The sequence below is a fragment of the Melozone crissalis genome, unplaced genomic scaffold, assembly GCF_028551555.1.
Source record: "Melozone crissalis strain CALT ecotype California unplaced genomic scaffold, PUWL_Pcris_2 ptg000045l_1, whole genome shotgun sequence".
NCBI classification, from domain to species: domain Eukaryota; kingdom Metazoa; phylum Chordata; class Aves; order Passeriformes; family Passerellidae; genus Melozone; species Melozone crissalis.
The window spans coordinates 18,139,070-18,165,897 of NW_026535823.1; the positions used below are offsets into that span (position 1 = coordinate 18,139,070).

Below are 26,828 nucleotides of genomic sequence, written 5' to 3' on the forward strand. Positions count from 1 at the left end.
TCATTTCTCATCTGGGTTCTAGCCAATGGTTCAGGTGTTCAGACTGGTTATGCTGTGGTATGTTCTGCTATTGATACAGGTGGTGCTGTGAAATTCTTTGTTTCTTTTTGATTTTGAGCCAGTTCCCCATCATGTTGGCTTACCTGGCAACTGAGTCGTCTTGATCTTTTATGATAGAAGAACTGTGGGAGAAAAAGCAATGGCTAGAAGTGGTGTTTTAAAATGATCACCAGAGTAAAATTAAAGTTGCTGTTGTCTGTGACCTACCTGGTGTCCTAGTGCCTTCAGAGGCACAGTGGCACTTGATTGTAAAGGTAGGATCTTCCACAGGACGCTGCATCTTGGGGCTTAGGCTTCACTATGGATGATTTGAGAAATCTTGCCCTGAGGTGGTAAGAAAAAGGTACCTACACTTTGACTGTGGGAAAAGCCATTCTGTTGGTTTGGCAATTCAACAGTGAGCTCACACTGGGGAGGAAGAACTAGATCCTGTCTACTACTTCCAGTTAGTTCTTTTAAAAAAAAATGAAAGATCAAAACAGTCCAGCTGCCAATGAAATAAAACATAAGTAGTAATTTGTCTGACAGACTTCTAAATCTGTTCCCCTTGACATTTTATTTTGTCAGTGATTTGGCCCTGACAGACTTATTTCCCATACAGCTTTTCCAAGGGCTGGACTTTATTTCCTCATTTAGCCTCTTTTTCTTAAAAGATATACTGGAAACATAAATGCATTTGATATACGTTGTTTGTAACAAACTGGAAAAGATCCAAGATGTCCAACTGCCAGAAAAAGTTTGCTGGAAGGGCAGTGTTAGCCACAATGCCACACGTATAATCCCAAGGGAAGGTAAGTGGGAAAGGTTTGGAGCACAGTGACGAGCCAGAGAAAGAGACAAGGGTGGTCTGGGCCGTGCAGCAGAGCATCCTTCACAGGAATTGCAGCTTAAGTCACTTTTCTGCTTGAAGTCTTTGTTCAAAATTGCATAATGCAATGAGATAGATAGATAGAATTGTGCCTTCTCTATCACAGAGTCCCTGACTCTGCTTCCCAGTTGAGGAAGAAAAATGCCTTCCAAGGGAATACCTCCATCCTGTCCTGTGTTATAGGGTACTTTCTAAAGTTCTCCAAAAATTCTGCTTAGGCAGCTGCTTGGTTTATGGTTTCAGTATATATATGTGGAGGCCCAAATGCTCCTACATGGATTCTATACAGATGCTTATCCTGAAATTCTCCTGAGTCCCTGAGGACTGGATAAATCCTGCCTTAGATCAGAAGAATTCTTAATGTCCTTTTTTTGGTTTTTTTCTCCCCCTTTCCTTTGCCTCTGGAACAATGGAATCATTATCACTGCTGTAATGACTTCACACTTCTACAGCCAATGATGCAACATTTTAAACTTGGCTTGCAGAGCAATTGTTTTGCTCCTCTGAATTTTGTTTATTACTGACATATGGATACGAAAGGGTATAATTTGGTAGCTAGATCTAATCAGCACTTTGTATATAAAATGCATCAAAACCAGACATCAATAGCAGTCCATCTTAGTGTGTCTGCATTCCAGATCATTGTGTAGTGTAAGTTAACTGTTCCTTTCATTTCTCCTGGAGCCCAGCTGGTCTTGCTTAATTTCACACTATTTTATATTCTGTTTATTACTGAGGCCAACAAGTATTTTATTTTAGCTGTTTGTACATGTTAAACAAACATGGGATCTGGGTGGAATGTCTCTGGCAGAAACATGCTAATTCCTCATACCCTCAGAGTCCATTCCACACTTGAAGGAGTGGACTCAGCCAATTAAATTAAGCACCCAAACAGGAAAACCACAGACACACGATTTCATGTTCAGCCAAAGCTAAATGGTGCAGCATGGAAAGTCGTGTTGTTGTTTAGCTTTTCCCAGTGAGGCCTGTGTGAACAGAGACAGTTGGCAAGGTCTCTGTCAGAGCCTGCCCATGGGACACAGGAGAAAGGCAATTCCTGCTTCATGGAGCTGGCAAAATTGGTTTAGCTCTTCTTCATGACAAGATCGTCATAGGTATGCAGTAATAGAACAACACCACATTTCAGCTTCCAGGTAGTGTCTTTGGTGTCCAGAGACTGGAAAAGTCCTAAAGGACTTTAGGCTTCATTTTTTTGCAGACTTCTGCCCTGGTTGAGGTTACCAGGCCCTGAGCACTATTCACAACATTCATGAATCACACAGTTGCTGATGAGATATGGTGAGTTCCTGCCCTGTTCTGGCTGTCTGATGGCCTAGTGGTTAGGAAACATGCACAGGAAATACTCATTTGGGCATTTGTGGGAACATTTCAAATCTTGTCTGGTTATATTTAAAAAGAAAGGGCACTGCTATAAAACTCCATTTAAAATAAAAGAGGCCTGCTGTTTTCATTGAAATGCTTGTGGTGCAGAAAATTCTATGATGTAGCTCCAGGATAGCTGGAGATACCTTGTTTGGTCTATTCAGTTGCCTGAGCATCTTTCATTCAGAGAGATAGAGACTTAGGTGCAGCCTGTATTCATGCATCTTCCTGGCCAGTTCTCATGATTCCTCCTGAGAGCCCTGTGCCAAACTGTTACTGCCAGCACTTCCCAAAGCACTCATTCTTCTCTGAGGAAGAATAACCAGTTTTGTTATGTACCACTTCCATGCTGGATGTCCAAAGGTCAGGTGTACTAATGCACAACTTGCATTGCTTCATTTACATAGCCCTTAGCTACTGGGATGGTGTGTACCTTAGGAATCCTTGGGAGCAGTCAAAATCTGAATATAGGCTGCCAGGCCAGTAGGGAGTGATAGTGAATGATCATTGTGATTGTGGTCTGTCATGGTGAAACACAGCTCTGCTACTTTATTTAATAGAGTCCGAGCTACTTAGTGTGTTCTTATGCTGCCATTGCCAGACTACAGCTGGAGTGTGTGGGCACTATGAACTAGTGCTCGTAAACTGACAGGTTTCAGACTGTGTCCTTTGTGGAGTGTGTTAGACTGTGAGCTGTGATGAATTTTTTTTTTTTTTTTTTTTAACTTCTGAGGAAAGCTGTTTGGTCCTTTGGACCTTGTTCACTCCATGGGATGCTGCAGTGATTTCAGTTGGCTGCTGTAACCAAGCTAGCAGTACCTTCATTTAACTGGGAAGGAGCTTGTTACTGTCTTCCTTTAAAATTCTTCAGATCTGAAAATTATTTTCCAGCTCTGTCCTAGTGTGTTCGTTAAGTTCATTTAATTCTTCCCCCATTTTATGTATCTGCTCCCCCCCATTTTGTGTAAAATGGTTCTGCCCTCCTCAGTTTTCCTGCCACAGCCCTGCCAGTTCTTTTGTCAATCGGTTAGGTTATATAATTCCTTCTCCCCTTTTCCCCTCATATGTATGCTTTTTCTCCTCCCTGGGCCAGTCAATCACCCCCCACTCCACCTAGTATTCCAGAAGCTTCTCCTCTTTGGGGGTTGTGGTTGGCTGTGGTCCCGGGGCACCTCCCATACCTGGTATCTATTGGGCTCTCCACTATGTCATTTGTGTTAAGCTCATCCCCTCTTCTCCCCCTACTGGTCTTCTGTAAACCCCTCCCGGATCCACCCCTTCCCTTTATAACCCTGAGGCACCTTTTGTTCTGGGTCATTTGCTGGTACATCAGGGGGTCCCTCTCTGGCTGGCATTGTGGGCTTTCCAATAATCCTATTTCGCCCCCAGTGAGTGTCCAACTCCTTCCTTCTCGTCGTTTAGCAGCAATCCAGTCCGCAACCAGCACAGCCGAGGCCTCATGACGCCGAGGGGTGCTGGCAGGATATGCAGCTGGGTGTCGGCCTTAACCTCAGCTAGCCGGACTCTGACCTTCTCTGCCCTTGAAGGCCAAATACACCTCGCCGCACAGCTCTTTGGTCCAGAATAGATGAGGCTTCTTGCTTTAGCCCATGCATCTAACAGTGGCTATTTCATTTTTTTAATTTATAAAAGAACTAAGCCAAGTTGCATACAAACATTTTTTTGCATGACAGATCTTTTTTCTGATGTTTTGGTGGTGCTGTTGGTATGGATTTCTAGTTTAGTATTGTTCCCTCGGTAAAAATTACTGGGGCATTGCATTTAGAGTAAAATAACTCAACAGTGATCAAAGGTGTGCAACTCCTGTTTTCTCTGTGAGCTGAAATTTTGTTAGTCTTTTCTCATGCTGGTGGGAGGAAAAGGCCAAGGCATGGTTGTTTGCCTAATGAGGGCAGGATACAGCTGGGAGGAAGCTTGAAACTCCATCACAGAGTCTGCAAACAGTCTAGTCTCATCAAATAGCTGCCCACTGTTTGCCAAAATTCAGTGAAATAGGGAGATAATGAGGATAATGAAATAAAGAAAAAGAGAAGACTGTTGTTCTTTAATGCTGTGACCTTTTGTGAGATGTGTGGCTTGCACGGGTGTTTGTGTGAGTGCTGGCCCATGCTGATTTTACAGTGCTTAGCTGTGTGATGGCCGCTTCCCAAAGCTGCGGAAGCGCCCTGTGGCCGCCCTCACTCTGGGCTCGATAAGCTCCTGCAGTAACGCTGCAGTTAATAGTTTCTGGAAAAGCTGATATCTATCTGGATTTGAACGAGCGCATTTTGGGCTAAATATTGAAGTTACAGGTATGTTATACAAATCCTGGGTGTGCCAGCCAAGCCTGTAAAAAAAGCTCATTAGGATTAATCTCTAGCAGGGTGACTAATGCAAAGGGAATGAGGTACTTCCCTCCCTGAGTCAGCAGAGATTTGACACAGCTTTCAAAGGGGCTTCACTGGAATGCAGTCGATTGCTTTGTGCAGTAGGTATGCTCGTTTATTTAATTTGGAACTGCTTGCTTTAGACCAGAGAATACTATACAAAATTAGGAGGGACACATAGCCAGATATTCTATGAATAGATTTAAACCAAAGTAACTCAGTTTGGAAGACATGAAGTACATAATTATCCAATGTACATTAAAAGCACTAAAGACAGCAGCATATGAAATCTGTCTTACCTCCTGCTCTGCTCTTTGAGCTTTGCCAGATTTTTATGTTTGAAGAACCATATTTACAAGTGAGGTTTTGTTACATCCTATCTCTGTTTAGTTTTCACAGTGACTTCCACGTGTAATATCAGGAAAATTAGTTGCAGCTCAAGATTACAAAATGTGGTATTTTAGGAAGGAGTAGCTAAAGAAGGCTCATTAGCAGTTCTCCAAAGCTTTCCTTAGGTAGAATCTTACTGGTAACATTTGTGTAAGGCAACGGAACTTTTTTCCTTGTAAGTGCTGTAGTCAGCTAATAGCAGTCAGATTCTTTTGAGTGGTGTGTAATTGTTAGCCCCATAAAAAGAAAAATAAATTGCTCGTTTTATCAATAAAGATATACAGAGCCAAATACCAACACAAAGAAAATTTCAGTATGATTTAAAATGCTTGCTGATGTTTCATTCCCAAGTAACACAGTATTTGTAATTTCAGACTGAGAACTTTATATTTTGCCTCTACGCTTTCTTAATTTTCATCTGCAATACGTGTTTCATTGTGGATAAGTTATCAGGCGCAGTGAGGATATTTGGAGATCCTTTCTAAAACACCTAATCGTTTTTCAAAGAAAACTAACGGAAAGGGTAGATTTTCTTGATAATCCTTTCAAAATTAAAATATAACACAAAAACACTATGTTTAAGTGACATTAAGGGTCTCACTTAAACTAGCTAAAGCTGGGAAACTCGAAGTGAATAACTAACACTGTTGTAAACTGCCCTCATGTATTGCAGCTGACAGTGTGGAAGCAGAGGTTCAGAGAGCAGTTCAGATAATGATCTTAAGAGTCTGAGTATTGCCTGAGCCCCAGCAGTCGGGAGCAGGATAGATGCCTTTCAAGATCATTCTTTCTCATGAAAGATACGGCATTTCCTTTCCATGGTCATACTGCACGTGATTTTCCTCTGGCCAATTTGTGCTTCATTCCGTGGTTAACAGCAAGGGCTAAGTAGCACACAAGCAGTTTCCAACAAACAGAGAAATCTGTAATATTACTCTTACTTTTACTGAAACCTGACAAGTCCTAATCCCAGCCTTGCTTTCTCTCCAATCTTCACTTGAAAGAGACCCCAACTAGCCAGAAGTATCAGAAGAATCTGGATTCCCCCCTTGCTTTTGTTTGAGGTCCAGTTTGACCTTTTTTCCACTGCAAGCAGTTCAGTATGCTGTATTCACACACTTCACTAGCTTCATATTGCCAGTATATCAGATAAGCATTTAGTTAGGCACAGCAGGACTTCTTAGGGAGAGAATCTATTGTAGAGCTTCCATGACTCATGGAAATTGTACATCATTTTAGGAGTTGATTAAAATTTTCCAAATATTCTGACATACCTAAGGAAGGGGAAGTATTACAATGTCATAGTGCTCTTTCTTGAAGCTGAATGGCAGAATTTAGTGCAGAAAAGGGAAGTTAGTATTCTTGGTCCTTCTTTTATAAATAAACTAACGATACAGTTGATTTGAGGCAGGAAAAACCTTTGCCTTTCAGGCACTAACTTTAATGTTAGCCCGTATTTTGCAGAATTCTTGCAAGTAGAACCCGCAACGTCTTATTAATGTCAGAATTTCCTTTCAGTCTTTCTCTGAACACATTACTTTAAAATTTGCATAATTGTTTAAAGTTGCACGTGTTTTACTGCCCATACTAAATGATACAAGAAAACACAGCATCACATTGCATTACCAACAGGGCCAAAACAGAAAGTGACACTTTTATGCAGTTGTGTATTTTGTCAGGGGGTAATTGGAACATATTAACGATTTCCTTGACTCCTCCTTATCCTGCTCTGCCCCAGCTCCCCCTGCAACCATCCATATAAACTCTAAGGATATTTAACACATTTAAAGCTGTCCAGCTCTATGTAGCTCCTTGTAAAGTAATTCGGAATGATGATTCCTACTGGGTGAGACGTGCTCAGACATCAACTCACACATACACATAGCACAGAAAGCATGAACCTGTTAAGGATTTCACCTTTTAAGAAATGACAGAATAATTACAGGACAACATGTCCTTCATGAGTAAAAACAACTAAGCTAAAGTGCTTTCAAGGCTCGTGTGGCCTACTTCTCTTCTAGCAAGCTGCATAAATCATAAATTGCTAAGGGATTGATTCATACACTGAGTGATAACAGGAGTCTGTATAAAGGTGTATATAAATGTGTGGATAACACAGATGAAGGCTGAACTGAGTTCAGTTCGTCAGTACAGCTTGGCAACAGAACTGAGTTGATAGAGCCAAAACCTGGACTTCATATACAGATACAGAAAATGTAGAGGATGAACCATGTGTTACCTTAATGAAGGGTAAATAAGATGTTCCATTTTCAGACCTCTTCAGGAGGGGATTGTGATAGTTGGTGAATTGGCCTGAGGCAAAACTTAGGTGTTAGAAGTACTCGGTCCTGGAATTAATGTTCCTGGATTTCAAAAAGAAGGAAAAAAGGGGGGGGGGGGGGGGTGTCTGCCATCTAATTTTATCTGGATGTGGGTGAATAGACATAAAAATGTTGCCATTTGCATCAGTTAAAAGAAAACATGCCTTAGTTAAAAATGAAAATGACCACAAACCAGAAATGTCATCTCGCCTTTCAAGTTCTCTCTTATCTATCACAGTGTCTTCCTGGTGAACCAGTTGTTAAACTTCTTTGTATGTTTTTATGACTTGAAATCTATTGAATACTGCAGTTAATCTATATTAGTGGGATGTTGTTTCTTTGTCTGAACACTTTAACTGGACAGATTGCACATACACTACAGTATCACCAAATGCCAGGTGAATCTTGCAGAGCCATAGCAAGGGTAACTCAGCCTCTGAAGGTTTTCCAGAGATTTAAGCTGCATGAAAAAAATTATACTTGTTGAAAATACCTACTCTTTACAGACAGGGATGCTTCTTTTTCCTGAGCATAATTTTAGGGCCACAGTTTCAAAGGCCCACTTAATAGGCTTCTCCTTCTGTACAAAAAACCTTTGCCCCTTAATACACAATGGCACATTGGTTGATCTGGATAGGTAACATTTGCACACATAGGCAGTAGATTCTGTCATTTATGCTTGTAGATAATAGAACTTGCATGCACAAGACTCATTTGGATTTGGCCTCAGAACAGATTGGGAGGACAGATATTTAAGATTTGAGGGATAGATGCACAATAGGGGACTGCTGGGGTATATGATGGTTGAGTCTGGAATATCGAAATGGGAATGCTAAGGAAAGAATGAAGACAGTGCTCATCTGTCTGAGTAGTACTGAAAGCAAAAGGAGTTTATACGAAGAGCAAGGCAAGAATGATATCAAAGGTCACCTTTCATTGTGAAGAGAATTTGAGACATGAAATTTTCTTTTCTGAAATATGTTTTTGCCATATGGTCTCTGTCCAGTGATGGCCTTTAATCCATCTTTCATGAAATTTCAGCCAGAGCCTAGTGCTTCATGTCACTGATACCAAGTAATTTAACAGAGATTGTAGATATGTAAGGGTCAATCCTTCAACTCAGGTGAGATTTTTAGGCTCACTGAAGTAATGTTAGTTTTGTGCTGGCTGATAAAATGTACTTGGATGGTTAGATTCTTTCAAAATTACTATAATTATAGAATATCCCTCTATTTGACTTTGGTCAGCCAAGACTAACATTCTGGTTCTGAATTTCGGGGACGTCATTTACAATATAAGAGGAAGCTGGTATCCAGATCTAAATGTTTACATTTGAAATCCCAGTGAAACAAAGCTTGGCGCCTACTCCAGGGCCATAACACAGGGGCTGGTATAATCTGAAACCAGACTGTGAAAAGCCTACTACATTTTAATATCACAGTGGTCACTCAACCTAGCGCAGACTCACTCTTTGCTTAAATAAGATCTCACTGAAATAAATATGAGTCATGCTGGAGTCAGTAGTATTTTTCTTGTGGCTCTGTTTTGGTGCACTGACTGTGTAATATCAAGGCCTCTGCAGCAATGCACTTAAACACAAGTGGGTGAAATATGGGGAGAGCAGGAGTCCTAATTTCAAATTTCTTGGGTTTGTCAGATTATGTTGTATTGTATCAGATTGTTCTGTGAAAGCTGAGGCCACAGGAGTCCCATTACACTTTCTGGGCAAGATCCTCTGATGATGTAAATTGGTGCAGTGCTGCTAGACTAAGTAGAACAGTGTCGATTTCAGTGGCTCAGGATTTAGCCCTGTAGGTCTGAGATAGCTATAAAACCTCACTGTGTGCTTGGAAAGTCATACCCTATAAATGCTTCCACAGTGCAGTTTTTTATAGTGTCTATAGGAAACTCACTTTGTCTCTGACTTAAAAACACTAACTAGGCAAGGTCAGATTTCTGTCGTTCTCACACCATAACTGTTAATACTAATAAGTGAAGGTTTAAGTGTACTGTCTCTTAGTGTTTTTGATCTTCTTTTTTTATTCTGAGTTTGTCGCTCTGAGCTGTTTGTATCTTGGGCCAGTTTTATAAGTACACAAACATAAAAAGAATATTGCTAGCAGGGACTGGCTTGGTGTCCTGCATAGTAGAGTATCCTTCTGACAATGCCTGTGTTTACTTGCACAGAAGTATCAGGTATATATATAGCATGCACATGCAGTTAGTCTACCCTAAGTTTCCTTAAGCACTCACATTCCTTTTTCACATGGTAACTAATGAAATGACATTTTTGGAAGAAAGTGTTATGTCTCATTGTGTTAGCTGTTTCAGGGTCTAGCCTGAACTCCATCGCATTCACTGAGTGTGCCCCTGCTTTGGCATTAAGAGCTGAGGTGGCAGTCATTTGAAAGTATTTTGCAACAATTACCTTACAAGTAGATTTGCATCTGCAAAGGGAAGGAGATCGTATCAACTGAGCTATAGAAGCAGGCATTCATGTGCTTTTCTGTTAGTATACAGCAGATATTGTTATTTTTGTAAACACAAAGATAATATAAGATAATCCATTTCTTCAGTTGCACAAACAGTTCAAAAGAGATTTGTAATGAAATGGCTTCTAGCCATCTTTATTATTTCATGGTCATTTTTTGGGAGGCTGGGGGGAAACCCCCAGCTTCACTCCCCTGTTTATCTTTTTCACTTGAGAGGCTTCAGGCTCTGGTTCTGATTTCAGTGTGTAGTAGGCTGTGGGTAGGTTGGGCCTTGAGTGTCTTCAGAAACCAAGGAGAACAATAGCAGCTTCACACTGTGTTGTGCTTCAGCTCCAGTGAGTAATGCTAAATTGCTTGCTTTGTCACAACCACATGCTTCCCTTCATGATCCTAATGGGTCCCTGCAGATCCAGTGGGGATCACAATGCTGGCTGCATACATTTTTTAAGATTGTTTCAAGATATCATGGAATACATCCAGAACCCAGATTGATGTTTTCTTTGGGGCCCCAGAGCATGGAATTTTTAATTACTAAAAATAGCAGTAGGAAAAACAGTTTAATCTTTTAGAGAAATGTTTGGGGAATGAGGGTTAGGACAACTTGTTTTAGAGCATTATTTCCCTCGAGGATAAAATTTATACCATCATAGTAAAATTATAAAAAAAGGGTGTCTGTCTGTGTTCTTTTGTCTTCAGACAGTGGGCACATTGTACCCTTAAGTGGACATTGCTGTTTCTAACTCATATTTTTCTTAGCCCTTTCACTTCATACGCTAATCTTTACCTACCTTGTAAAGTTTGATTGGGTGTTTGATGCCACTTTCAGAGGTGGCATGTAGTTGGATTTCCTTGCACTTGCTCGGACATAATGAACCCAAATTATGGCTAGTGGGATTTGTAGGCATATTGTGATCTGGGAAAAAATCTAAGGCAATAAGTGTAAGGCTGTCCAGAAGGGATCACACTTGAATGCAGTGAATACTGAGGGCATGCTCTAATCTAACTTTGACTCCAAGACTCTGCTGAACTTTTGAGTTAATTAGAGTCACAATGACCACTAGATTTTTATTTCTCTTTTCTCTTGAAGCTCAAATATTTGTCTTGGGGCACCTTTTCATATTGACTTGCCTATCCACACTTTAAATTACACAGCTAGTAGCAATAATTAGATTTTTATATTACTGAAAATAGATTTGTGTGCCAGAAGACTCAAGAATATCAGATAAAATGAATTTTTTAAATGAGGCAACCACTGAAGAAATGGAAGTAGCCCTAGTGACCTAGTAATATGTATCCACATCTCTAAAAGTTTTTTGAGAACTTGGAAAATTCAAACTGCTACTGAAAAGCACTGTGTATCCCCAGGCAGGCTTAATTTGCATGATCAGCACTTACTCAGCAGAGTACCATGGGTATGTGAGACCTTGGTGTATTAAATGGGTCACATTTAACTGTCCTTGAACAATTCCTCCTATGTATTAAACATAAACAAGCTTTTTGTCATATTCAGCATCACTGTTCTTTTTTCTCCACAGTCTTTAATACAGAGTAATTTTTCTATAGGGAATTTTAGGGACACACAGTCAATATGTTATGCCACTTTCCTCCCATAGTCTTGCTTAAAAAGTCTGCACTTCTCTCATTTTGTGTTCCTTGTTATTTTTTTTCCCAAGAGTTGGAGAATTCCATCTGAGCAAAAATTTAAATTAAAGTTGGTTTTTATAGCTGAGAATTGTTGGGCAAATTGCAGTCTGTCTTAGTTTTCCAAATAGCCTTTAGAGACAGACTGTTCTTTTCTTGTCATATAAATCCACAGTCATATAAATCCACTGAGCATGGGTCAAGGTGTCTGTTGGTAACTGGAAAGAAGAGGCAAGACACTACTGGACTTCACAAGCTGCAGAAGGAAATGGGTAGCAGTGTTCAAATGTAAATAAAGATGGCAGGAAAACAGGGTTTTTTTCCTTTTTCACAATAAAACCCAAACAAGTTCTTCTTTAACACCCTTTGATGTTTCCCTATGATTTGTTAAATAAAAGACTACTTCTTTATGTTACAGGAGATACCTTTCTGCTCATTAAATATTTTTAATGGTATCCAGTAAACCTTTCTCAAAGGTTGTGAGTGGTTTTACACCCTGAACAGTTTTGAAAAAACTCCATGAAGTCACTGTCTGCTATGCCAAAATGTAAATCCTGCATTCAGTGAAGATAAAGAAGAGAGTGGGGGAAAAACCCTTTTAAGTTGCATTACACAAAGAAAGCTTTAAAAAGCGTTGGTTTTAAGCATGCTACTAGCTTTGATGTAATTAGCTTGATGTTAAAACTGTGGTACACTAATGTCTGAATGAAAGGTACTATAATTATACATTCTATTTGCAGTGCTTTTCTATTTCACAGATTTGTAAGCTGCATGTACAAAAAGTCTCTGTTTAGATCACCCATTTTCCAAATCCTATCCCAAGCTGGATGTCCAAATAGAGCATTATTTTATGTAAAATAAGGGGTGACATGTCAGCAAAAAAATCAGGTTTGTTCAGGATTATTTTAAATTTGGCCCACTCAGTGTGAAAATCTAAACACATTAGAAGGTTCAACCCTAGGGGAAATGAGCAGTCCTTATATATACAGGACCTAATGAGCCCTGAAGGTAAAAATTTGAATTACGTTGTCTAAGTTTTAAATAACTTCTTTCAGAAAAATCTTCATTATTTCAATTTTTATTTTTTTTTTAACAGAGGCCTTAGCACTATTCGCATTCTTCAATAGAGGGTTCATAGGACACTTTTACTGACAAATTGCCTTTAAGGACTTTTTTGAATAATACTTTCACAGTGTTCTTAAATTTGACTGTCTTAAAATAGTCAAGTAAGGTGGATAACTCCCTTCAATGTGTTTTCAATTGCAGATCATGGCACTTTCATCCAACAATTTTGTAGAGATAACTTTTAATTACAGTAATAAGAACCACATGGGCAATGATTGATGCAAACCTGATGTGTTCTCTTACTTTATTAATCTTTTTAATTAGAGACAAAAGAAAGCTTTATCTTTTGAGAAGAAGAGAAGAGATGTGATATTCTGTTGCACTTTTGTAACTTAAAACAATTTGATTGCTTACCAGAAGTTTTTTGCTTGGATGCAAATGGCAAGAGGAATTTGCACATTTTCTCTTCCAGTTTGCTTACCTTCAACACTGTGTGCTGCCCCATATGGCACCAGACTGTTGAGAGTATGGAACTCTTCCCTTAGTTTTACTTCAATTCTACAAATTTCTTATAAGCAGAGTTTACAAACTCAATTAGAGAGCAAGAAAATGAGAGGCAGTTAAACACACCATACGTCAGAGCAGTTGATTGCCAAAGGCTAGCTTGTATGAGATGTTAAGACCTATGAGATATCTTGTTCTTTAACTCTTTAGCTGTAGGAGCTGAGACATCTTAGCGTCTCTTAGGTCCACTGTGGCTATGGTTTCAAGCAGCTGTAGTTTAAAATGGCACACAAACAAGATGATGTTGATTCAGGTGCTAATGCAGGTCTTTGAAAGAGAAACTGTAAATATTTTACCTGAACTGGTTTAAAGGATTCACTTCCCTTGAGTATGCTGAATGTTAGATTCAGTTCCCTCTCTGGCTTGAGATACTTCAAAAACTTATAGGTAAAGTTTAGTTTGCACATGTTTGCCTGGAGTTTTTTGTGATGAAATTACTGAGTAACACTAATGGATGTGGTGGAAAAATAGCACAATGGCTTCTCCTACTTACTATTGTTCAAATGTTTTCGTATTATGTAATGCCAATAGTGTACCAAGTGAGTTACTAACAGGTAAAGGCAGGGTTTCTGCTCTAGAAGGTTCATATTCTAACTAAAAATATGACATCTCAGGGCTTTACAGAGAGGCATGAACAGAATGCTTGTGCATATAGGATGTCAAAAGCAAAGCCAGTCTGTGATACCTGTGTTCTGTGGTTCAGATAAAAACCCTGTAAATTAACCTATATCCGCACAGGAATTGGTGACACTTCACAAAATGTTCTGTAAAGTAACAATGAAAGAACAGCACATGCTTTTGGAGACCTGAAGTTCTGTAAGCTTCCTGCACTGCTTCGGCAATAGCATATAAATAGCACAGATTCCATCCAGCGCTGTGGCTTGGTAGTCTGTGCTCACATGTTAGGATGCTGACTTTGGGCCTGATCCAAAGGCCTTTGAAGTCAGTGGAAGACTTTCAACTTCAGTGAGTGAACTGCGGAGGTGTTTTGCGGTGCTTTCTTGTGCCAGCCAATTTAGAAATGTCAGTGGAAACAGGGAAGAGGAGAAGTTCAGTTTCCTGTACCAAATCAAGAAAGGTAAAAGGAATTGGTTTTTTAATTGTTATTATTTTTAAAGCACATTTGCCAAAATATGTTTGTGCCTGTCGCCACATAAAATGGACTGGGTTTGTAATAGGGAGAGAATGGCAGTTTGTTAGATTCACTGTGAATCTTTATTTGTGTGGTAGAAGTGGGTGCACAGCTCACCATTTATATAAATGCTAAGTTAGATATGGTGTGTTTGAAAGGCATTCCGGACAACTTTTAAGCAGACCTACCAGCACTCAGTGCCAGTCAAACTGTGTCCTTGCCTGCAAATTAGTTCCATGTGATAGCTTAAGTCGTGATACTTGGACCACAGAATTGGGAAAGTTAGGCCTTAAAAAATATATATTAGGCTTGCATTACACACACTAAGAAAATTGTTTTAGCCAAGCCCGTTGATCCATCCTGGGTCTGGAGACACAGTAACTCTAGAATCCCCCTGTAATGTAGCAAGGGTGGCAGGAGGGAGTTGAAGTGCTCAGGAAGCTTACATTTGTTTCAAGCTGTCACACTGTGTGAGGATGTCTGGTGAAAGCATGGAAGAAGTATTGCATTTTGGGATTCCTAGAAAGGTGCCCTGGCATATATTCCTACACACGTTTGTCATATCTAAGTTATTGAGCAATTGAATTTAGTAATAATGACCGAGAATTAACCATCTGTCAAAGAGAAGGAATATTTACTTTAACCCTCAGGCTGCCACATATGCCTTTATATGTTGCACACAGCATTCTTTTGATTGCCAAAGTGGAAGTGTGGCAGTAGGCCAAAAGTTAACATGGAGAGATAGGGATACATTCCCTTACGTTTTCTGAGAAATAATTATAATTTTGCTCATTTGCTTCAGCCAAACTTTAGCAATATCAGCATTCTTTCTGCAGATTGTTTTGATTTTTAAAAAGAGTGACTGCTTCATGCTGCAGTACATTTCAGCTTTAAAGACTTGGGATCTTTTAAAATTATTTTTGATGTTACCTGAAAAGAGATGTCCATTGCATAGAAGACTTAAAACTGAAAACTATTGGATTTTCTACTTAAATTGCTCTCCATATTCCACTTCAATCCATCTTCTAAATGAGACTGTTTATATCTTTAAAACTATTGTACTACTGTATCTTCAGAGTAGTTCAGAGGCCATTTGCCAAACTTACTTCCTTGCTGTGTACTGTGTAAAAAAACAGATTGAATTCTCAACATACAGCCCAAAGTTTATAAAGAAATAAATATAACAGCTAATTTAGAAAGTTAGCAGGTTATCTGGTAACATCTGTGTGGTGGAATTATTTGGTTTGGTTTTCCCTCCTTGGATTGAACTGGTTTCTGAGATCTGTTCTTCCAGACATTACTAGTATCTATTAGTTTTTCTGTAAGTACTAGTTAAAAATACAATGACAGTCCCATTTATTCCACTTTGAGAACTGACTGGATTATATTATATGAATGTAACTATTTGGCCTATTTTAAAAATTATATGTAATTATTTGAGGCAAGATTTTCAAGCAAACCTATCCATTTGTTTGCTGAGACTTTGAGACAACTTTCATGAAGGCTTGCAGTAGTCTAGGAAATGGATGCCTGTAGAATATTGGAAAATGCAACTTGTCCCTGGATAAGTTTAGTTTGAGGGTGGGCTTTTGGGGTTTTTGGTTGTTTTTTGGTTTGGGTTTTTCTTAGGGGGGTTTGTTTTTGTTTATTCCTTTTATAAAATTGCTGCTTTCCCTGCTGCCTTTCTCCTTTTCAGTATTTTCTGATGAATTTAAGTTCTCCTAAGTGATCCATTTTGACCTTATAACTTGTAGAAACATACATATGGAAAACATCGAGATACTTAATGACTTTCATGATTTCTTTGGGAGAGGAAGAGGGAGCAGGGGAAGCAAAGGTCGTTGATTGCACAGTAAACTCGTTGGTATAACTGAAGTGATCAGTCTTCTCACCTGTCTCTCACAGTAGCTGCCTCCTTTCTGCTTGGGAGTTAACAGCTGATGGTACTGAGGTGACAGCTTCCTCATCCCTTGCCATGTGCTGTAAAAAGCTGAGCAGCTAAATGGCTGCTGATAGTTTTACCAACTTGAACTTTTGTAGATCTCCAGCTCCATGCATCATCTTTGTAAGAATCACCTCCTGTCTGTTTGGAAGAGTTTCATGGCCATTCTACACAGTCTGGCCTGATGATCTAAGCCCAGGCAGCTACCAATACCTTGCAGTACTTTCTTGTACCATAATGAAAGATTATAAATGTGCTGTCATCTGCATTTTGCAGTCTTCTCAGTGGCTATCTAGAACTACCCTCAGGCTGAGATCAGGCTTTCTCCATTTCCCCTTTGTAAGGCTGCATTGCTTCTATACTGCTTACTGCTTAGAGGCCTTACTGCTGTAAGGCTTCTTATATCTGAAAAAAATTCTGAAATGGAAAGAAATACAGGCAAAGAGAAATGGAACTTTTCAGCTGAAGTAATCATATCATAAAGTATGTTTTCCAAAGATTTCTCCTATTTGTTTCATGAAGAGTCACATTCTATGGATGGTTAATTTGAGCCACACTGTGTCTTATATTTCAACAATAGTTTGTGTTTATATGCAAGTATGTACCTTTGTCCTGCAAAATACTGTACAATGCCATCTTTAAACAGTCTTTATCTTGCAGTTCTAGCTTCCCCCTACCTCCCTTGAAACGTAGGTGGTCACCCAAAGTAAATAGAATTCCTTCTACTCCCTCCACATCTGCTATGTGTTATCTGGCACTCACCTCTGACCCTGATATTCATCATAAGAATAAGAATTGCATCCTATTCAGCTGCTTGTGTGCACTTTAACTCCAGTAATCACTGACTGTTGAAATAGTATGTGCTGGGAGGAGAAATTGCTGAGACATCATCAGGGTTCAGACTGGACTTTGTTTTTTGTGCACTTTTGGATAATTAAACAGAAGTGTAGGGATAAGCAGGTCAGCATAGTACACCAGGGGACAAAGCTTGGTATAATTCAGGATTGTAGTGGCTGGTGAATGTGACAAAACAAGTTCAATGCTAACTCTTAATGAGAAGGACTTCTGAGTTCTGTTTGTAAGCTGCTGGATCAAATTATATTGTGCATTTGCATAGAGAGACAGTATCCTCTATGGAAGCAGTAAGTTTAAATGTATGTCTGTGATGCAAACAACAGTTAGTGATCCTCTTTCTTTCACTTAATAACACCACCCTCCATGACCTGGTGGTATCATTCAGGGAACAAAGTAATTTTTTTTGTGAGTAACAGTTTTAAAATCTGATCTTATATGTGAAGATCTGTATGTTAGGATGAACAAAGATCTGGCCTCTGCCACCCCACTAAATAGAAACCATCTGAAATTTTCCTTTTATCACAAGGCTGGGCAGAATTATTTTTTGGACACTGTGGAGGAAGAAATAAAACTGCCAATTTGCTTGCCAAGGATGAATCAATTAAAACTTTGGGATATTTACCAATTCTTTGATTACTAAAGACTTTTTGCTACTTGCTCTCTTCTTTCATGGCAAAGGTGTGAAGGAGGAACCTTTTGCTTGCCCCTAGTATTCACACTCATATCTTCAACTGAATTATGATGCTAGTCATAGAGCAATGGGAGCTAAATGTGAATTTGGACTGTGGAATAAACTGCAAAATCTTAAGGGCTTTTAGCTGTCAACTTTATCTCCCTCTCTCCATCCACCCACCCCATCCACAATCCTTTTGATTTTAAGAAAAAGGACTTGGGAACCAATGGTTTTATCAGCTGCCACTCCTGCCCTTTTGGTGCTACAAGCCTCAACACTGCTTACAGAAAAACAAAACCAAGACCTCCTTGTACCCACACTTTGAGGTGATCTCTGTCAGTCCAGCAAAAGCAGTTCTTGCATGTGCACTTCCAGTCAGAAGGCCATCATGTGGATTACTAGCACCTAGTAGTGCTCAGTTACGCATACCAATTATCGGGATGTGAATAGATTTATTTCTTTCCTTTTAAATTGTTTATGCTTCTTCACTTGCCAAGTTTGTTTCCTTGAGCATGTCTGTTTTTATATTTAGCAAAATTAACAAGGGATGAAATAGGTGCTGAGGATGTTAATTATGTAATTATATGAGCAAAGATATACTGTGTAATGGACAGGGAAGAAAAATGACAAAGACCTTACATGAGGAAATTAAATCCCATGTTAGGTTTTTGATTAAGGTTCTGATTTTTACTGTGTTGCCAGTGGCCACTGGTGACCTCAAATGTGAAGGTGAAGAGTTTTATTTCTTGTTTGCATTTATTTAAGTGTGCGCATGTGCATCTGCTATATACTCACATTAGTGGGTGGGTGGAGGGGGCAGGGGTTATCAGCAGATTAAAATATGGGAGGCAGGATTCTCATCCAGGAAATCATCTGTTTGAAAGAGACTGTAAAATGAAATGAAAAGGATCGTATGAACCTTAGTGGTACCTAAGTGGTTTCAGTTTGCATGTTGTTAAAAATCATGCAGTGTCCTTTGGTGCCCTTTTCATCTTGATCATCTTAATAAAGAAGACCAGTTAGTTTGAAAGGTAGTTCTCAATTGGAATTGACTTCTGATCATCCTATCACTTCACAATCCTTTATACATCAGGATCACTTGAAAGTATATGAACATGTTTGTGGGGATTTTTCTTTTCCTCTGGAGAGATTCAATTATTTATGCTAGAATTATTCTTATTGTGAGTTATTTTTATAATTGAATCAAAACTGTGTAGGCTGATACAGCCCCAAGTCACTGTTGTGATCTGAAAAATCCTCAAAATAGCAGAGTAGAATAACTTTGTCACTTGTTTGTCATACCAGTTATGACAATGGGTCAATTCCATGGATGTCTAAAATGATCTTTAGCCACATTTTATGAAGCCAGAACTGTAATCCAATAACAATTTTCTGGCTAAGTGCTTCTCAGTTGCCACTGGGGACTATCTGCATCATTGTTGATGCTCTTAAAATGAGTTTAAGTTAAAAGGACACAAATTTCATATTTCTTTCCTTATTTTCTTGAGAGTAATCTAAGAAAATAATATTTTAAATAATTGCATTCTGGTTCCTGAGGGATATCAGCATAATTGCATTGAGGATACCTTTATTTTTATGCATTTATTTATTAACAAAGAACTACATTCCATCTGTAAACCAAATGATTGGTACAATGGCACAAAACAATAAAGTAATGTAACCTCTGGTTCATTAAATTGGAATATAGGGATTGAATTACTAATTTATGTTGGTTTGAATTTCTTGCTATAAATTTTACGATTCTAAGATGTAAGGGAAAAATATATCCCATGATGTAGGCTACCTGTAGTTCCAGCCAGGAAAATTTATATCAGACTCATGGATGGTGAAGACTGGCATGGTTCATCTAGTACTTTGGTGGGCACTTCACAGAAGGCACAGCTGAAAAAAAAACCAAAACAAACCAAGAAAGCACAAACTCTTATTTAAACTGAAAATATTCTGTAGGGGTCACTTTTAAATATGGATAGTGTGAAATGCTGGTTTCTGAAACTCTGCAACATGAAGGTCGGGTAGCAAAAGAAATGAGCAATGAGAGAGATGCTTCATAAACCTGTAGTGGTTTCATTTCATTTCTGTGTTGTCTCTCCTGCAATCCACTGCAGTGTTTTATTCACTGTAATCTTGAATTCAAAACTTTTGTACAAATTTCAATCTGCTATTAAGTTTGCTCTATTCTGATCATTTCAGTTTGATTTCTGTGTTTAACAGTCTCTGGAGCTGCTTGTAGAAGTAAATGTAAAACCCATATAAGACAATATGTTCTCTTCAGTGTTATTATGCTGACTGGATTCCTACTGGGACCTAATCCTCTGTTATCACAGGTTTAAGTTTGAACTGGCTCTTATTTGAACCTGCACGACCACAGACAAGTCGCTTTCTGTGAACAGTGTCTGCCTCAGTGTTGTACTTCTTCAAAAGTTGCGTTCGTTTCCTTCCTGAGTAACACAAAGTATTTCACAAAGGCTGCCCTCAGATTTTTGGGGGCAATATTAGCTAAGCTTTCCCTTTCTTACAAAGAATGGGTAATCTAAGCCACCTGTATGGCAATCTGTTGTGAATATTTAGGAACTGAAAATTGATTTAATGAATTTGAGATGATGTGATGTTTCCAGAATTTCGGCAGTAGAGCCACGCTTACTGTGAGCTTTAACTGCCTCCCCCCTTCTCCACCCTGGGTTTTTGTTTGGAAACCAGATAGGCACAGCAGGGTGTTTGTCTCTATTCTGCACCAGATCTCACTTTTTACTGGGTTTTGAGGAAGCCACAACAGGAAGTAGTTTAATACATCTATGAAATAGCACGTGACTTGCTTGTCACTTGCAAGATGCCATTATGATGGGGCAGTTTGCCTGCTGGAAGTCTGGGATTTCTCTGCAAAAAACTTACCAGTTATTTGATTACTCATTAACATACTGTGAACCACCATCAATTTTGATACACAAAACAAAAGATCAGGGTTCTTCCAGCTTAAAATTTGCACTTGCTTGATGGTAGAGGAGATTTCAGTCTCTTCTGACCACAAGGAGAGGCCTGCTCCTCTCCACCCTGGTGTCAGGTGAAGGCTATGAGCCCTCAGGCAGGTCAGCAACAATTGAGGCTCTCAGGTCAAAGCAAGGCCAGCTTGGATCAGATTCCTCAGTGCTGGTCCTGTCAAGTTTTGAGCATCTCCAGTGGCAGGGATTACACAGTATCTCTGCCCTATATGTTAGTTTTTTACTGTCCTGATGATTTTTTTCCCACTTCAACAATATTTAATTGTAATATTCCTTCTTGCAACTTGGTGTTGATTATTTCCCATCCTGTCACTGGTGCACCTCTTTAGAAGAGATTGGCTCTCTTTCTTTCTCTCTCTCTCTGCCTCCCTCCCTCCCCCTCTCTCCTACTTCAGACTGTGTTTGGAGTACGCAGCTAAAGTTGCCCTTTGCTGAACCTTCTCTATCTTGCAGAGCTTCAGAATTTTCAAGAAATAGTGTTCTGCCTTTCATAGTTGGACCTTTATTGAACTTCATTTGAACTTGATTGATAAGCAAATTCTTATACTCTTGTGTAAGAATAAGGTTTTCTATTTCAGAGTCTGAAATGTGGGCACATTTGGGGTCTGTAAAGTGTATAATCTGGATTTGATAATCATGCTATTGAAAGCTGGTTTATGAAGGACAGGCATTTGCAGGTCATACTTTTGCTACAAAAACTCATATCACTTTGTGTGCATTATGTCACTGAAACTGTGTGTGTTTCCCTTGAGGCAATGGCTGAACACCATGAACCTTGATTGTTTCCAAAGGCTCAGGGAGACCCAGGCATCCTGAGCTCTAGTCTATGCTGATTGTCCGTAATACACTTGAAGCTTATCTTTCTATACTTCATTGATTCACAGTATATAAGCATTTGCATAATATGAAAACCCTAAATGGAAGAAAGGTGCCAATTATCAAATATGAAATAGATTTCAGGATGCTCAGGCATTCACTTTTCATTATAGATGTGTCCTTGCTATTCTTGAATTCTGTCTGGAGGATGATACTAGAAGGTTTTATGTGTACTTGGCTGGAAAAGATATGATTTAAATAAGTCTAATTACTAACTATCTGTTTTGTGTGGGTTTTTTTCTAGAGTTCTTGAACAGGAGGTGATCTGACAATAAGTGTATTTGCACCACAGGTAAGTGACACAACTGATTGTATGAATTTTTTTACAGTATTTATTGAAGTGAAATTGGTAGTCAGTTAGGAGATCTGTGGGCATTTGCTGTCCCTGAAACTGCCTCTGTTCTCTCCAATTTCCCTATGGGCTGTGTGTACAGTGGGAGTCCCCCAGATCTGTGGAGACTCTGGAGGAGATGGGGTGTTGGCCTCCTAAATGCTGTCATAGGCTGATGCCAGTATATCTGATCTGTTAGGCTTCACACTTCCAGGAATTTAAACAAAGTCCTCTTTTGATCCTTACATGGCATTGCATGATGAGTTTCAGGGCATCAGAATTGTTACTCAGACAAACTGGATTTGGTATCAAAATACAGGAGAAGTAAAGATAAAGTAAGATAGCTAGGGAGAAAAAGTGAAAGTATGGAGAGGACATTGCAAATATTAATTTAAATTTTGGGGAGATTGCTTTCTAGATTGAGTAGCCAGCACTAGGGTAGGAAGGCGATGTAAGAAGTTTGGCTTGATATACACATAAGAACCATTCTTAACAACTTCAAAGAACAAGTTGTTTCTGCCATAGCACACCTAAACCAGATTGTTTCAGCACACCTAAAAAAGGTTGCATCCTCTTTCATGTTGCAAGTAACATAATAATGCTTGGGATTTTTTTTTTACCCCTTTAACAGTAAACGCTGTTCCATGCACCTGTTTTATAAAGTCTGGTTGTAGAAGGGATGTAGGGCACTGGATGTCCTTTTTTCTGTGTTGGTGTTGGGGGAGCTGCAGTTGTAGTTTTAGCTCCAGCCCCTTATAAACCATATGAGCCAAATATTGTTCAGCCCAAAACCAGCCATTGCTTTTGTACTTTTCAAGCAAATTGAACAAGTGGAAGTAAAGCAGACAATAGTTTTTTCTCAGTCACATTTTTAGAAATGCATTTGATGGCCTCACTGTTATAGTAAAGACCAGCAGCCCTGTGGTTCTATCATTTCTATTAAATGGCACTGCTTTAGACTAACTGGCAGTAGGCTTTTTTCTGCTCACCAACCTGTTTCATTCAGATAACTCCTCAGTCATCAAAGGCTCCTTCTTTGGTTGCACCACAATCATTGTGACAGTTCCAGGTAAGAGTATTTGGCAGGGATAGCTCAAGGGTTCATTCTTTTCCGAATGTTTACTTTACCTAACATATCTTTCCTGGGTGCCACAGTGATTAGTCATCTGTAAATTATTTAAGGGAAGGTAAGGAATAACATTCTTCCCTAGAAGAATATTCTTCCCTAGAAACAGATAAAGAGTGTATAATAAAAATCATAAATAGCAAAACCCTCTCAGTACTGAAGATGTGCTAGGAGAGATGCTTGCACAGCAAGCAAAACACAGTGTAGAACAGCGTGAGCATGTGTATTCTAGATAGCGCAGAGAATATTGACTGTCATAAAGATTAACTGAAAATCCTCATTTATAAATTACTGTAAACAGGATTTTTAAATTCCTTTCTTCGCAAACTTTAAATATTTGGGTTGATAACATCCACATTGGGCCTCCTCTTGGGGCAAAACATTTGGAAAGACTATGATCAAAATTGTTTGGTTATTTCTGGAGAGGAAGTGAATATGTATTGTTCTGTGTAAAATTTTGAGCACATTTTCTCCCCTGAATTGCACCTTTCTTTTGCTGTTTCAGTATACCATCAAAATCTTTTGTCAAAGTGTGATCTTTCTTTGAAGTACTAGTTTCTGTTGAGAAAGAGGCTATTGCTGCCTTATTTCATGAGCTGAAATGATTAAGATCTGTAGAGCGACTCTAAATGTTCCAGTGATGCTACTGAGTCACAGGCTTATCAGTAGAATTCTGCGCTATGGTATTTGGGGGGAGCTGGATAGATCCAAATTTTTAGAAACATGGTAATAAAAATAAAGGCTGAGATTATGAGTTTAAAATCAGGATGAAATCTGCTGGATAATGGAAGTACAGCACTCACTCATTGAGCAGTTCAAATATTTTTTTCAAGTATATAAAATCCAATATTTTATTTTTTTCTTCAGTTACATGTGTGCCTTCAGGCCCTTTTTATTGCATGCTTTTCAGAACTTGCTCCAGAGACAGAACTATTAATTTCCTCCTAGGTTTCTGCATAGCACTCAACACTACAGTGCTTCAGAAACCATTAATGAAGTTATTTTCACAACACCTCCATGAAATGAGGAGAGATTATTGTCCTCATTTGACAGATGGCGACTGAGGCAGAGTAAATCAAAGTTGAAAGCGCCTACTAATTTGGGAATCCAGTTTGAGACATCCTGCTTCTATCTTTTTCACAATATTTAACATTGGGTAGTAAGCTGAAAGCACAGTTCCCTTTAATTTCAGCTGCATTTATGAGTGATCAGCACTTCAAGCAAGGCAGACCCCAGGGTTCAAGTCAGGCATGGAGCACCTGAGGAACATAAGTTGATAGATGACCTTGAGTAAAAAGCTTGGCTTTATGAAACTTGTCCTGTATCTCATAGACTGTCATATGAACAAAAACTACATGTAGACTCCAAACTATTTGAGGAAACTTTATAATTACCTGAAGTAGAAAATTGTCTTTTTTTTTTCTTTTGTTTCCTCTACCTTCCTCACTCATTACATAGCTCTGAATGTCAGCAATGCATGGGGCAGCCCATCTCATCCTTGCACAGTAGCCTTCTGCCCTGCATTGATTTATCCCACAGACAAGTCCATGCCTCACATTGTGGAAAACAGTGGTGTTGTGGAAAACTCACTTTGCAATTATGTAAATGTACTGATTATAGCTGGAGTAGAGTTAGTTTTTTTTCACAGTAGCTAGTATGGGACTGGTTGCATGATGAGTTTAACCAAATGCCAAACTCTTGTCTTGTCTTTGATCATAAACACTAACATTTGAGATGTATCACCAGGGAGAGCTACAGGGTACTAATGAGATAAGGAGTATACTGATCTAGAGTAGCTCTGCATAAGTTTCTGTAGGCAGATGCAGTATGAGCAGGGATGATTGCTTTTTAACTGTACTGATTTCCTCCCATTCCCCATCTCTTACCCCTCAGTGTTATACCTAGATCCCCAACATTGTAGGGTGAGGAGTACTGTGTTTTGCTTGTGTAGAATTTAGTATACTGTAGTCTTGTTCAAGGAACTTCAGTTGTTTTGGTAGAGTTTCTCTGCTTTCGTGTTATTCATGTTATCACCAGAAAACCAATGAGTCTCAAGTAGATAATTGAAATATTTTCTCTGTGGACCTCTGAGGTGGTGATCACTGACAGTCTCTAGAATGTTGTAGGGAGAATTGTGATTTTTTTTCACTAACTTTTGTTTCTCTTAAGTGAATTTAATGTGCTCTATACTTTTCAATTTACTAAAGTACTAGTAGTTTATTAAAAGAGGACATTAAATTGACCTGTGTATCTGTATCACAGGACTGTTGTGAAGATTAATAATTAGATAATGTTTATAAAGCACTTTTTATAAGTGAGAAGTGCTATAAAGTGCTAAGTATTATTATTGCAGCATGATAGAGATCACAGAACACAAGTGAATCAGCTCTAGGTTTTATCCTTATAAGGAAAGCATACCAGGGGCAAAATAACATTGCAGTTATTTTTCTTACATCCAGCACTTCATTAACTACCACATAGGGTTATATAACTCTGTGAAAGTCTAACTTAGTCAAGTCTATAATCATAGCAGGAAAAGTTCTCACGGGTTTTGCAGGCAAGACTTGTATGTACAGCCTTGAAGGTCACACACAGTTACTCCAGCAATGCTGCACCAGTGCCTCCAGTTGCATGTAGGGACATCACTGCCCCATTTGGCACCCTCCACATTAACCCCATCATGCAATGCTCTGTCTAGGCTGGATAATACATGCCACAAATACAGGTCTTCCCTACATGTAAAATGGCATAATGCCAATAAATGCATACAGACATCTGCATCTTCTCAAGATTTTACTATGCTTTCTCTCACCAGCTCTTTTCCGCACTCCATAATCTCTGCTTTTACTCTAAATTTTTACAGAAGATGTGTGAAAGACACCCCAGCAAATCCATCACTTTTTTTCTGGCTCCAGACAAGTCTTTAATCTCTTTGAGAAAATCAGTCAGCATTTTCTTTCCTCTTTAATTCTCACTTACTGCTTATCTTGCTGCAGGTGGCCTACTACTACTGCTGCAGTCATTGCTTTTCCCAAGGATGCCATAAACATAGAATATTTTCTTAAGTCAGATTCTGGTGCTGCCTGTTTTCTGCCTCATCCTCTGTAGGACATTCTTGAGCCAAAACCTTGAGAAGCAGTATTTATTACTTGGTACAGCTACCTACTGAGAAGAGGAATGTGAAATAGACTGCCTAGAGAAGTGGTGTGCTGAAACTATGGAAGATAGTCCATTAAGAAAAATCATGTACTGCTTTCAATTGGATTTAACTTCTTCTCCTAGGAGCTTTTTGGGGGGGGGGGGGTGTGTTTTTTTTTGGTTGGGGTTTTTTGTTTATTTGGGTTTTTGTTAATTTTGGGGGTTTTTTTCTCTTGTTGTTATAGGGATTTTTTTAGTTTTTTGTTTGTTCTGGTTTTTGTCTTCTTTTTTTGGTTGGTTGGTTTTTGTTTTATGGTTTTGGGTTTTTTTTGCAGGGCTGGGTGGAATGGGATGTTTCTTGTTTGGTTTTCCGCTCTCCCTTCTTCCTATAGCAATTGCCAGTAGACAGCCTTTTAAATCCTGGGTGCTGGTATGTGGAGTGCCTTCCTCTTAACTTTGCACTGGCCACCCTAGTCTGACTAAAGCATTCCTCCATCTTATTTTTTTTAAAAAGGCAAGCAAGTAAAGGTACACCAAGGTACCATGTTCCTCAGTACAGTACACAAG

General features: G+C 39.0%; 1 long non-coding RNA gene across 1 annotated transcript in view; it reads left to right on the forward strand.

The window, feature by feature from the left end:
• LOC128943346 (uncharacterized) overlaps nucleotides 1-26,828 on the forward strand; it is a 415,897-nt gene that overhangs the window by 264,970 nt on the left and 124,099 nt on the right. The window contains exon 6 of the long non-coding RNA XR_008483692.1: nucleotides 21,911-21,958. This is a non-coding gene — a long non-coding RNA (uncharacterized LOC128943346). The remainder of the gene's footprint in view (nucleotides 1-21,910; nucleotides 21,959-26,828) is intronic.